Source organism: Mytilus trossulus, unplaced genomic scaffold, assembly GCF_036588685.1.
Source record: "Mytilus trossulus isolate FHL-02 unplaced genomic scaffold, PNRI_Mtr1.1.1.hap1 h1tg000234l__unscaffolded, whole genome shotgun sequence".
Classification (NCBI taxonomy): Eukaryota; Metazoa; Mollusca; class Bivalvia; order Mytilida; family Mytilidae; genus Mytilus; species Mytilus trossulus.
In genome coordinates this window covers 2,501,308-2,512,886 of record NW_026963315.1, presented here as the reverse complement: position 1 = coordinate 2,512,886, position 11,579 = coordinate 2,501,308, and the positions used below count along the sequence as shown (strand labels likewise).

At 29.2% G+C, this 11,579-nt stretch overlaps 1 protein-coding gene across 3 annotated transcripts in view; it reads left to right on the top strand.

Annotated features, from left to right (window-relative positions):
- Nucleotides 1-287: 287 nt before the first annotated feature.
- The window catches only part of LOC134701286 (uncharacterized), a 49,215-nt gene continuing 37,923 nt past the window's right edge, over nt 288-11,579 (top strand). The window contains exon 1 of one of the 3 annotated variants that reach the window (XM_063562417.1): nt 288-329. The gene's annotated coding sequence lies outside the window, so the exon portion shown is untranslated. The remainder of the gene's footprint in view (nt 330-11,579) is intronic. The other 2 variants (XM_063562418.1, XM_063562416.1) reach the window with 2 other exon arrangements.

Here is an 11,579-nt window from a genome sequence, read left to right as displayed (position 1 = left end):
ACATACATGTACATATCATTAACACTAATATTTTCTGTGCATGGAAAACCCCGAGTACTCCAGTACGCAGCGTAATTTATCACGTTGAACATCTACATGTATAGGTTCAAGATATACAGGGGAAAGGGAAAGCCCCACTAAAACAAAGTAACACCTCGATTCACGTTTATATATTGTTTTGTTGGTATATATATATTTTCCCATGTAATGATCAAAAATCGTCACGGTCTGATGGTAAATGATAGGTAATTTATGATTAGAAATCTATACGTTATTCTTCAGTCGAACCATGGTGTCGTGAATGAACGTTGGATATTTTTTTAGGAATAGTAAGTCCTTTCTCTTATTTTTACAAACTTGACATTTCCCGAGTTTTTTTTTCTAAAAGTAAATATTTATTTATGAAGTAAATATAGTTTATAGGCAAACATGACAATTTGTTATTAATGTTTTCTTATCATCTTGTCAACATGAACGAAATTAATTGTTATTTTAGAAAGTAAATTATAACCTCTTGAAAAACAGTTATTGTATCTCGTAAACAATTTGTAAAAAGTAAAGTGATATTTTTGAAAAATTGAAAGTTGATTGATAGTACAAAAAAAGTTGAAGAAAAGCAAAATAAAGTAGATATACATGTACGTCATATCGTTTGACAATCAACGCGTCTTTCTATAATTATTTGTCAAAGTTATAAATTTAGTTATTCAAACACAGCATAGAAAGAAATGCATCCAAGCAACATGCTCGGGAATGCATCAATACTTAGAGAGTAACTATTTAACGTCAAGGGTGAGGGGAGTTATATTTTTTTGTTTGAGTCAGAACTTTTTTTGCGCAAATTGCGAACAATTTCATTTAGTTTCTTATTTTTCATCAATGTTATATACTTTTTTTTTTTTTAGAAAAAAACATACCCCTTTAAATTTGAGGTTAAATGGTCGTTCCCTTACATTTTCGCAACTCTTGTAATGGTCCGAGACCACAATTATTTCGTAGTGCATTTCTTTTAGAACATAAATGAAAATTAATAAAATCCCACCTGCGCTTTCTCAATAAAATGTTTACAGTGTGTTGTACTACTTTTGGGACTAATCATATCAAGATTATAGAAAACTTCATCCGCTCTAACTCAAAATATGGACAATGTTATGTTTAGGGCGTCTTATAATCTTTTGACAGCTTCCGAAGTGCTAATTTTTAACCTTTTTCAGCTGGACCAACTTACTACTTTCCTTAAAATTTCGGGACCCAAATATTTTAACAGTGTAATTTCACACCCCTTCTTGCAATTTGAAGCATTAAACATGGAGAAATAAATTAAGAAGGGGTATAAAAAGTAATGGCAAGTAACCCACTGTTAACACTAGGAACTATATAAGAAAATCAAGGGACGACAATTGTGGTCTCCGACCTAATGATGTATTTGAAATTGAATAATTTATTGAAATAATAATTGTATGAATATTCAGATCATATATATATATATATGGCAATATGTTTACCAGTTAGTATTTAATTGCCACAAACACTTCTATAATTGAGCACGTAGATGTATTTATGTCCTAATTAACTTGTAACACTCTTCCTAAAATACCTTTATAAACAAAAGATGTAATATATTTACATGAATTTCATGTACGGCAATTGTAATCGTATGTTTAACTTAACATTTAAGATCCGCAAATACAAGTTGCATTTATGATATTTGTTTCTTTAAAAAAAACAGTTATTCAATACAATAGGACACGTTTTACGGAAATTTTTAATCACTTGATTCAAGTAAGATAAATGTAAATTCACTAATTAGCCTTAAAAGGAATATTACCCATAATGCATTATGTTCTGAAATGTTAAATTGGACGTATGAGAATCTAAAAGACTATGAGTAATTATTGATTATGCAAACCCCAAAATGAAAATAACGTCACGTCATTGTGGGTAAATTTCCATTGTTTATGACGTTTTTATCACCAATCACAACGTCTTAGAGTACCTTATGTAAATATTCCACATAATGCATGATAAGCGCAAAACGGTTAATTATCAATGCTCTGTTCATCTTAAGTTAAGAAGCTGGACAAGGCGCTACTTCATGAGTACGGACGGGGGCGAACCATTTTTAGTCTTATCCAACGCTTTGTCTTGTTTAGACCGAGGATTTTTTTCTCAGCATTTTATTATTTTGAATGTTTATTACAACATTTAACGCAGACTGTTGCATATCTGATAAAATATATACAACCCCTCTCTCTAGCCACCTAACTCCTTAACTCTCGATTTTTTAAAATTGTCTGTCTTGAGGCAAATATAAACATAAAAAATCTATTTAGTGAGGGGTTTAAATTGGGTATAAAACCATGTCAAATCAACCGTTTTCTACATCATAAAAGCCTGTACCAAGTCAGTAGTCTGAAAGTTGTTATTAATTCGTTTGATGTGTTAAAATTTTATTTTGCCATTTGTTGAAGAACATTCCGTTTTGAATTTTCCTCGGAGTTCGGTGTTTTGTCATTTTACTTTTTATGATACCTAAACAGAGTTTCGTTAACTGTACCTCATCTTGAAAGGTTTATCAATATTGCATACAACGTACGTTGCATACGTAAGTGCAACCTACATTTTAAAACGACAATTCAAGCATTTTTTTTACTTACTTTTCAATTCATCAAAGTGGATTTTATTCAAGTCAGTTTATTAATCCACTTTGTAAGGCATTCGCCTGTCAGTTTGGGAATGTGAATTGTTTAATTTTTATTAGACTTTTCATGACTATTGTAACCACATTTCCAGTCATTTAATGAGACGATTTAACAATTTCATCAAATATATATAGGTCAGGAATGCACTTGTTTGTTTTTATGTGCTGTTATGGCGGGGATTGCGTCGTGATCTATTGTGTAAATCATCATCAACATTTGTAATAAAACAGTATCACATGATTATAACGACGTAACAATAATCGGTGACGTAAATATTGCCATATTTATTACAATAATCCTGTCTTAATATCGATGTATACTCGATGTCTACATAGTTTGTATTATTTAAAATGATAAATTTCGTAAATAAAAATGTAAAAATTATATTACAAAAGAAAGTATTTACGCCAATACCATCATACTTAAAGGCACAATATCAAACATAAAATAAAATGCAAAAAAACGAAACAATACATCGAAAGCAGAATTCTTATCTCTGACATAAGTATCTTTCCAAGTTCTACAATAAATGCACATCAAAATGTGCATTGAAATATTTATGAGATACTACAATGACACAATAACGTGTATGATGTTAAACTGAACTCAACTACAGACAATGCACGATTGATTTATGCATTAATATGGTTGTATAACAGGATCAAACTTTTTTTTTTGGTTCCTAATTTATCGATTTGTAAAGTGCACGGACCCTTTGTGCGTTGACTGAATTAATATCGCAGTATATATAACGAAGTGGAATTGAATTATCATAGAACGAAAACGAAAGTCTTAGATGTAGATACGTGTAGTGAAATAATTATATTAACAATACTTAAAGTGGTCGGATCAATTGTTCGTTGATTGAATAAGTATTCTCAGTATATAACAAAGTGGAATTGAATAAACATACATGTAGTACGAAAGCGAAAAGTCTTCGATGCATGCAGACAATGCAATAATTATATAAATAATTTGAACTGTGAGTATGTTATTTTTAGCATATATAAATAACTTTATTTACTGATAAATGTTACCACAAAAGTATCAATTCGGTATGTCACACGTTTGAATCTATAATTAAATATACCTTGCTCTGTAATTAGGACATGCTAGATATAATGTATATGTTTTTTTTTTTAAACAAACGGCAATATTTAAACGATATCTTGGAATGTGATGCAACTGTCATACAAGTGAGAGGTTTAGCTAGCAATAAAACCAGGTCATATATACCATTTTCTACAAAAGAAAATACCTGTACCAAGTCAGGAATATGACAGTTGTTATCCATTCGTTTGATGTTATTGAGCTTTTGAATTTGCCATTTGATAAGGGGCTTTCCATTTTGAGTTTCCTCGGAGTTTATTATTTTTGTGATGTTACTTTTTCTATTGTTTTTGATATTTTTGTCTGTATGAAGGACTGTTTAGAAACATTAGAACAATAGTATTCATAATAACTTTTTATGTGGTATTTTTTGTTTCTACGCTGAGTTCGCGGAGTAAACTAGTTGACTCTTGTCATGTAGGGCGACATCTCATACTGCAAACTGTTACTTGGTACATTGTGACTAGCATTGTTCAAATTCCGTCTCAATGCTCCGGTCTCATACAAAGCAAAATTAATATTCATATCTTATCATGTTTCATTCTAAATAGAGGATTGCAGCTTATTTCAAGTAATTATAACAAAATATAAAGCAAGGAGAACTCGATCTACTGTTTTTAAAGATATTTTTTTTATTGTGATTGCGCTTAACATGTGTTTAATGACTTTAAGGGAAACTAGTCGTCGTATTAGCTCTCTTCTAGAAGCTTTTAAAGCCAAACTACAGTAGAACTAAACCTTGAAAGTTAAAAATCAATAAAAAAATCATTTAAAAAAAGGGATATAGAAACATAACCTTGCGCTTATTTAAAATGAAATACAATTTAAAACAATTCTTTTATGAACGAATATAATAATTCTTTTATTTAACAAAACATAAAATATAACACGATTTAATTAGCACTCATAAATATTCATAGAATTATTGACTTATTTTAAAATTATGCAAATAAAGGAAATTGTAATTGTATTAGAAGTTTAAATTCCTCTCATAATTGGTGTTACACAATGAAAATCCTTCATGAAGATTGAAATATGTTGATTCATTAAAATAGCACCGATAACCATTCCATATTCACAAAACTATTTGCAATTATTTGCACAAAAACTAAACTAAACTTTAAAAATTCGATGAAATTTAGCAGTGCAATGGCGTCTTTTTCTTTATAATAACAAGATCATGTGATCTCTGTATAATCAAAAGAAAATGCGGGGAATATAAGGATAATCATTTATTCTGGGAAATTACATAACATACACCCACTAAATGCATAGCATGGGTACATGTGTCAGAAGAAGGGGTTAACCACAGGATAGTTAGTCATTAGAAATAAATGAAAGAAGGAAACACACATTGTCCAGTAAAATCCCCTAGAAATCCGAAAATAAAAATTAAACAAACAAACCGTTTTATGGTGATGTCTAAGTTAATAAAAATAACAAAATAACCATGCACCAAAAATTGCATAAAAATGTTAATTATTACCCCTTTATTGGCCTCATCAAGTCATGACCCCGGATATATCTCAATCAAGTTACATGGACAATGTAAATGAAGCGTAAGTACATCAAACTTGTACAAATGTCGAAAAATAACCATGTTAACATTACTATTTAATACCATAATAACAGTGCTTGTGAATAAGACAAATAGGTTTTCACTCATATATACACGTTTAGTATTAATAAAAACAAGTGTTATGCCAACAAAAAAAATATTTTGTTTTTTCTAAAGGCTAAGACGTGATTATGTGAAAGAAAAATCACCTTACACATTAAAAGTGCAAGAAGCCTAAAAACTTGCGTAACTGTGAATTTAAGTCCACTTATAAAAGAACATATTAAGTACATGTATACTAAGGTGATAATGTATAATCATCAAAACGTGTGAAGAAAAGGTCATGTTTGAGAATGTTTTTTTTCTGTATATGTTGAATAAAAGTACTGTGTCTGTCTGCTACCTTTTTATATATCTTCTTTTATGTATTATTTTGACATTGTTTTTCTGATTCTACTGAAAACGTTGTTTTGATATGATCATCCTGTTATAACAAAACGAAGATGGGCGAATAATGAAAAAAAATATGTCAACGGATTAAGTACACGTTACATACATTATATATGTTCGGTTATGTTGGTTTTTGTCATAAATTAGACAGGAAGCCTTTCAACTTTGCAAATTAATTGTTTATATTAAACCTTTTCTTGATTGATCTTTGATAGACCATAGACAATACTTTATTAATAAACACAGACACATAGGTGTACAAGAGGACATCATATATACACGTATACACATGTTTATACTCAATACATTTACACTAACCATACAATGCAATAATGCTACATACATGGTAAAATATAGAAAAATGTCAATTTACAAATTACCATAACATTCAACTAAAAAATGACTAATATAAATCGTATCGTGTAAGAATTTTTTATAAAGTTCTACATGAAAAAATGTTAAAAGCTGTTTCAATTTGTACTCCGTTGGATTTTCAATATAATATTGTGGTATATATTTATTTCTAAGCAGTTTTATTTCCTGTTTTCGACATTTAAATAGATAATGAAATTCATCTCCTATTCCATTTCCACAGAGATGACAAATTCGTGCATTTTTTGGAAGTACGGACCATCTTCCCGTTTCTACAGAAAATTTTAAATTTGAACATCAGAGTTTTGCCATATAAGTCGCGTCACACAGCTTCAACTTTATCAAATAGGTTTATAAACGAAATTCTTCTTTATAAAATGAATAAAATGCACCTCTTGAAGAGTTCTTCATATGTGAAAACCACTGTTGGATGAATTGGTCATTCAGTTTTTGTGAAATAATGTTCTTTAAACCCAGTTTATCCAATGAAAGTTGATTTTGCCAAATAAAACTAATTCCATTTTCGTCAAATATGGATTTAATGTACGTAATCCATTTAAATTTTGCGGGGTTTTGAAAATGTAATTTGAGTATCAATTTATATATAATGGAAGATAACTTGTTATTTTCCAATAATAAGTTGTTCCAAAACAACACCATTTAACGTTTAACAATGGTTTCCAAAGGGAATCTTCCGAGTTCCCCATACACCATATAATTTAATTTGGTGTACTGCTTTTTAATTTCAAAATGTTTTTGCAAAATTGAAGGTGTATTTTCTCAATGCTTTCTTTTTAAATCTCCATACCTCTGTAGCATATAATAAAACAAGACTAACCCATGCGTCAACAAGTTTTAACTGCAAATCGACGGGAATACATATTTCTTTTTTATTTTTGGCATAGAGCATACACAGATTTCTGTGCCTGTTCAAGAAGTTATTTTCGTGCAGTACAAAAGCTACCGTAGTAATTGAAAAGTACACCAAGGTGGCAGTAGGAAACAACTATTTCAATTTTTTTCTCTATATGTCATAAAATTCTGATTTCTTTTTACTTTCTTTTTACTAAAAATCACTCAATCTGCTTTGATTTTGCTTGAGTTAATCCTAAGCTTCCATTTTTTTTTACAATATTCCTCAAAACATACAAGTTTTTTTTGTAATTCTTCTGCACTTACAGACAATAGCGCAGTATCATCTGTGTACAGTATACATGTAATTAACAATTTAACATACATTTCTAATGATTCCAAGCACAGCTTTGAAATATTATCTATTCGTTCTATACTTTCTTTATATCTTCATGATCTACAAAACATGTGGATAATATTTCAATTTTAAAATGGCGTCCGTTCTAACATATTAAGATTACATGAAAATTTAATCACGGAAAGGTATTACTGATTGCCAAATTTCACAGTCAAAATATTTTACATGAAATATAAAGTGTTTAAACTTTTACTTCTTAGACTTACAATTACTGTACAGTGAAACCTGTCTAAACACAATCTTACACGAACCTTTTATCTGTGTTTAACAAACATAAAGTACAGTGATATCAAACGTTTTGCATTTAAAACCTGATTATAGTGAACATCTTCCAGAACCAATCAAAATCGTAAGTCCCAAAGAGGTTCTGTTTTGACATGTTTCACAGTATAGTGAAAGAGTAAAAAAAATAAATGAGTAGCTGGTTTTGTTTGTGGAGAATACTATTTTTCATAAGTTGCATGATTGAAATGTGAAATACTATTTCACTATAATGATTATAAAAAATAATATGCATGACCATTACTTAGTAAAACACAAATAGAACGTAATACATAGTGGAAAATGTTAAGTATATTAACATTTAAATAATTCAAATGGCGACCCTCCTAAATGACGGTTAGGTATGTGGTCAGGCATTTAATGTCCATACAGGCAATAAAACAATAAATAACATGAGTTATATTACTTTACATAAACATTAATAAATTGTACAAAATTATAATAGTAATGCAACAGGGTTATCCACTACACGATCGCGTATAGTGAATAGACAATCCATATGATTAATTTTACAGTTTAAAAAAGTTAGTCAATGTATATGTTTCAATCATCAATAGTAATTCATCTAAACATAATTTTTTTTGGTTAAAATTTAAAGCATTATAATACACTCATATTGAAATTCGCCATTTAAGAATTATGGTAATTTACCCCAAAATGAAAACAACCAAAACATTATGTAACGTCATTTGTTGAAACTCAATTGTTTATCAACGTTATTGGTGTTTGAATTATAAAATATTAGACAAAATGTAACAAATTCTGAAATGGCGAATATATTGTTAGTTAAAGACTCAAACCTTTTTGTTCAAAATAAAAGAAGTTTCAGTATTACCTCTTTACCATCTGGCATTAGTCAAAATTCTTGTACGATCTACATTTACATTACAAACGATAATAAATGCCAGTTAGTACTGCTGTTCCGTTAAATTCAATAATTTGTTTATCTGGTCATTACAGGGGCACTAGATGTCACATTTATGATCACTGATTTGACTCAAATGTTCATATTAGATTTAAAACAATGTAAAACATTTATCCAAATTATAAAAAGTCTAAAATAAACAATTAACAGGACATTGACTCGATTATATTTAACATCGTTCCATATGTATTTTGGTCTAGACGCCATCTTATTTACAACTGGGATGACCCCGAAAACAACCGACGGTCACATAACACTAACACTAAATAACACTAACACGATATAAACATATTGATAAACATAAATATAAATAGATATATTGACCTCGTGTAAATGAATTTTTCTATGTTTGTTTGATTCCATGTTTTTAGGTTAAAATTTTAGCATTATAAGAATGATTTCTTTTGTGGAACAAACAAGCCAATCAAATGATTAACCTTGTTTCACTTTCAGTGATGCCAATAGCTAATTATTATTTCGCTCTTTCACTTTTATTAATGATTTAACAAAAAACCACCATAATCTAATTGTTCAATGTATCTCGTAGCTTCAAAAGAGTTTGAAATGTATTTCTATTCAAATATCTACCTGATAGATAGTACAATGCCTTTTTATAATTTAAAACAAAAGAAGTGTAGGTTATTAATTGCAAGATATAATTCATGAGGTACAACTGTACCACACATAAATTGGAAATCAGCTTTGAGTACCAGTCACATTTAGTTTTAATTAACAGTTTAATAAAATAATAAATTTTATTTATCGTTTTCGCTGTACAAAACTTCAATCAATATATGATTTAAAGTGATTTATTATAACAGTTTGTCATATAGGGGTCATTCAAACATAAGTGTATTTCAATGAATCAATGTATACACTCGTTGTTTAATTGATACTCTTTTTTTTGCATTTGAAATTCAAAACACATTCCTTGAAGATTTACAAATTGATACTTCAATTTATCAAATCAGCTTAATGTGAGCATGTTTTGACTATGTTGACATATAGGATGACATGAACTGCGTTACTGCTATTTGTTTGAAAAATAGGTATAATAGTAAGATTTTGGATTGGATATTTGAAACCTTTGCATGTGGACATCTGCTCACCCTTCCTGGTCATTTGCTATCATCATGTTTTATTTTTTCAGGGGGTTCGTGTTTCTTATTCTTTAATTTTTATGTTTGTGTTTTGTTTATAGTCGTTCGTTTTGTTGACTTTTCTGATTTTGCCATGGCGTTATCAGTTTATTTCCCACTTATGTTTGAAAGCCCCTTTGGTATCTTTCGCCTTCCTTTGCTTCTTTTAAAATAATTAGACAAATAACATTTTCAAGGTAAAAATTTTATGGCATGTGAAACAAAAAAAAAAACCTTAGGGTTAAGCAGGCCGTAAATGTAAAATAAGTGCCAGAGGGACATTCAAACTCATAGATTGTTTCGTACAACCTTAACTGATAATTGCAGTTGATTCCTTTTTGAAATTATATAAATATGACTTGTGTATGCGGTAGGGGGACACTTTTTGATCGTAAAAATTCATAAATGAAAGAATTCCCTGGCATATAGAAGTATTTGCAATATATAAAAAGCTATTAACTGATAGAACTAAGTATGCTAGTTATTATTTTTATTGATAATGCGATCCTACTCGATACCAAATAAGTAATACTATAGAAACTAAAATCAGTATGTTTTTCATATATTAATCTTTTATGTTGTCAATTAGGGTCAATCTATAAGATACAACAGTGATGCATTACATATCCTATTGTCTTTATGGTATCCATAATGTCATGCCTTCCTGAATATATGAGATCCTAGACCCCATTGAAAAAAGAACTGAAGCGATATTTTCATAATATCTTATTGTAAAATTAAGGGATTTTATAAATATTTTATCATCTTGTTATGATTGATAGTGCATAATTCATAACATTTCATATGAATCTGGGGAAAACCCTTTTGGCGAATAAACTGACATTAAAATAAAACAGACTAAGAATATCAAATTGTTTTTGTCGCTCCTAGTGTCTGTCGTTTCAAATCTGTCTTATCTTTATTCTTTGTGTTTTCCTGTTAATTAAATATATCCATATCTTGATCAAATTTCAATTGTGTTTTTAATTGTTTTGTCAATTGTTCCAAGAAGTCTTTCAATACTTGTTATACCTTTTCAGCACTCTACCACTAATTTCTTTCTTTCTTTTCTGTTTTTTTTTTCATTTGATAAAAGTTACTTTTAGACATGAGAGAATATAGCAAATGATCAATAAAAACCAATAAGTCGAGGATAAAAAGAAAAGACAAAAAAATAAACACGAAAACGCCGTACAATAACACTACTAGTAAACCAATATCAAAAAAGATTAAGCAACCTGAACCCCACCAAAAAATAGGGCATGTACTAGTAGCTACCGTCGTGCTATTCATGACAAATGAAAATCAGCTGATAAGGCACATCCGGTTATGTCACAAACAAGGAAAAGATAACATAATTGTGACAGCAAGTTGTTATTTGTCAGCTTTGAAAATTATATACCGATCTTTTATAGAAAATATAATATAAGAACATATACATGCTGTATTTGATGCATGAAGAAGATAAGATATGACATAGTTGCGCATAATCTAAGTCCTATTTGCAATTAAATTATTAGTTAATTTGCGAGATATCTTCTAGAAATTTGTTTAATTTTATTTTGGACATCTTCTATTATACACTTACAGACCATATTAGGAAATGTTTCACTGAACTCCATTTGTAACAGTTAAATTCACGAAAAATTATTAGAAATGGTAAAGTTGAAGAAATAATTTTTTTTTAAGTAAGATGCAGTATAAAAAAGTGTAATGTGATGACATAATTTCTTCCAACTCAAAAATGGTTGACGGATGTATTGATATTCAT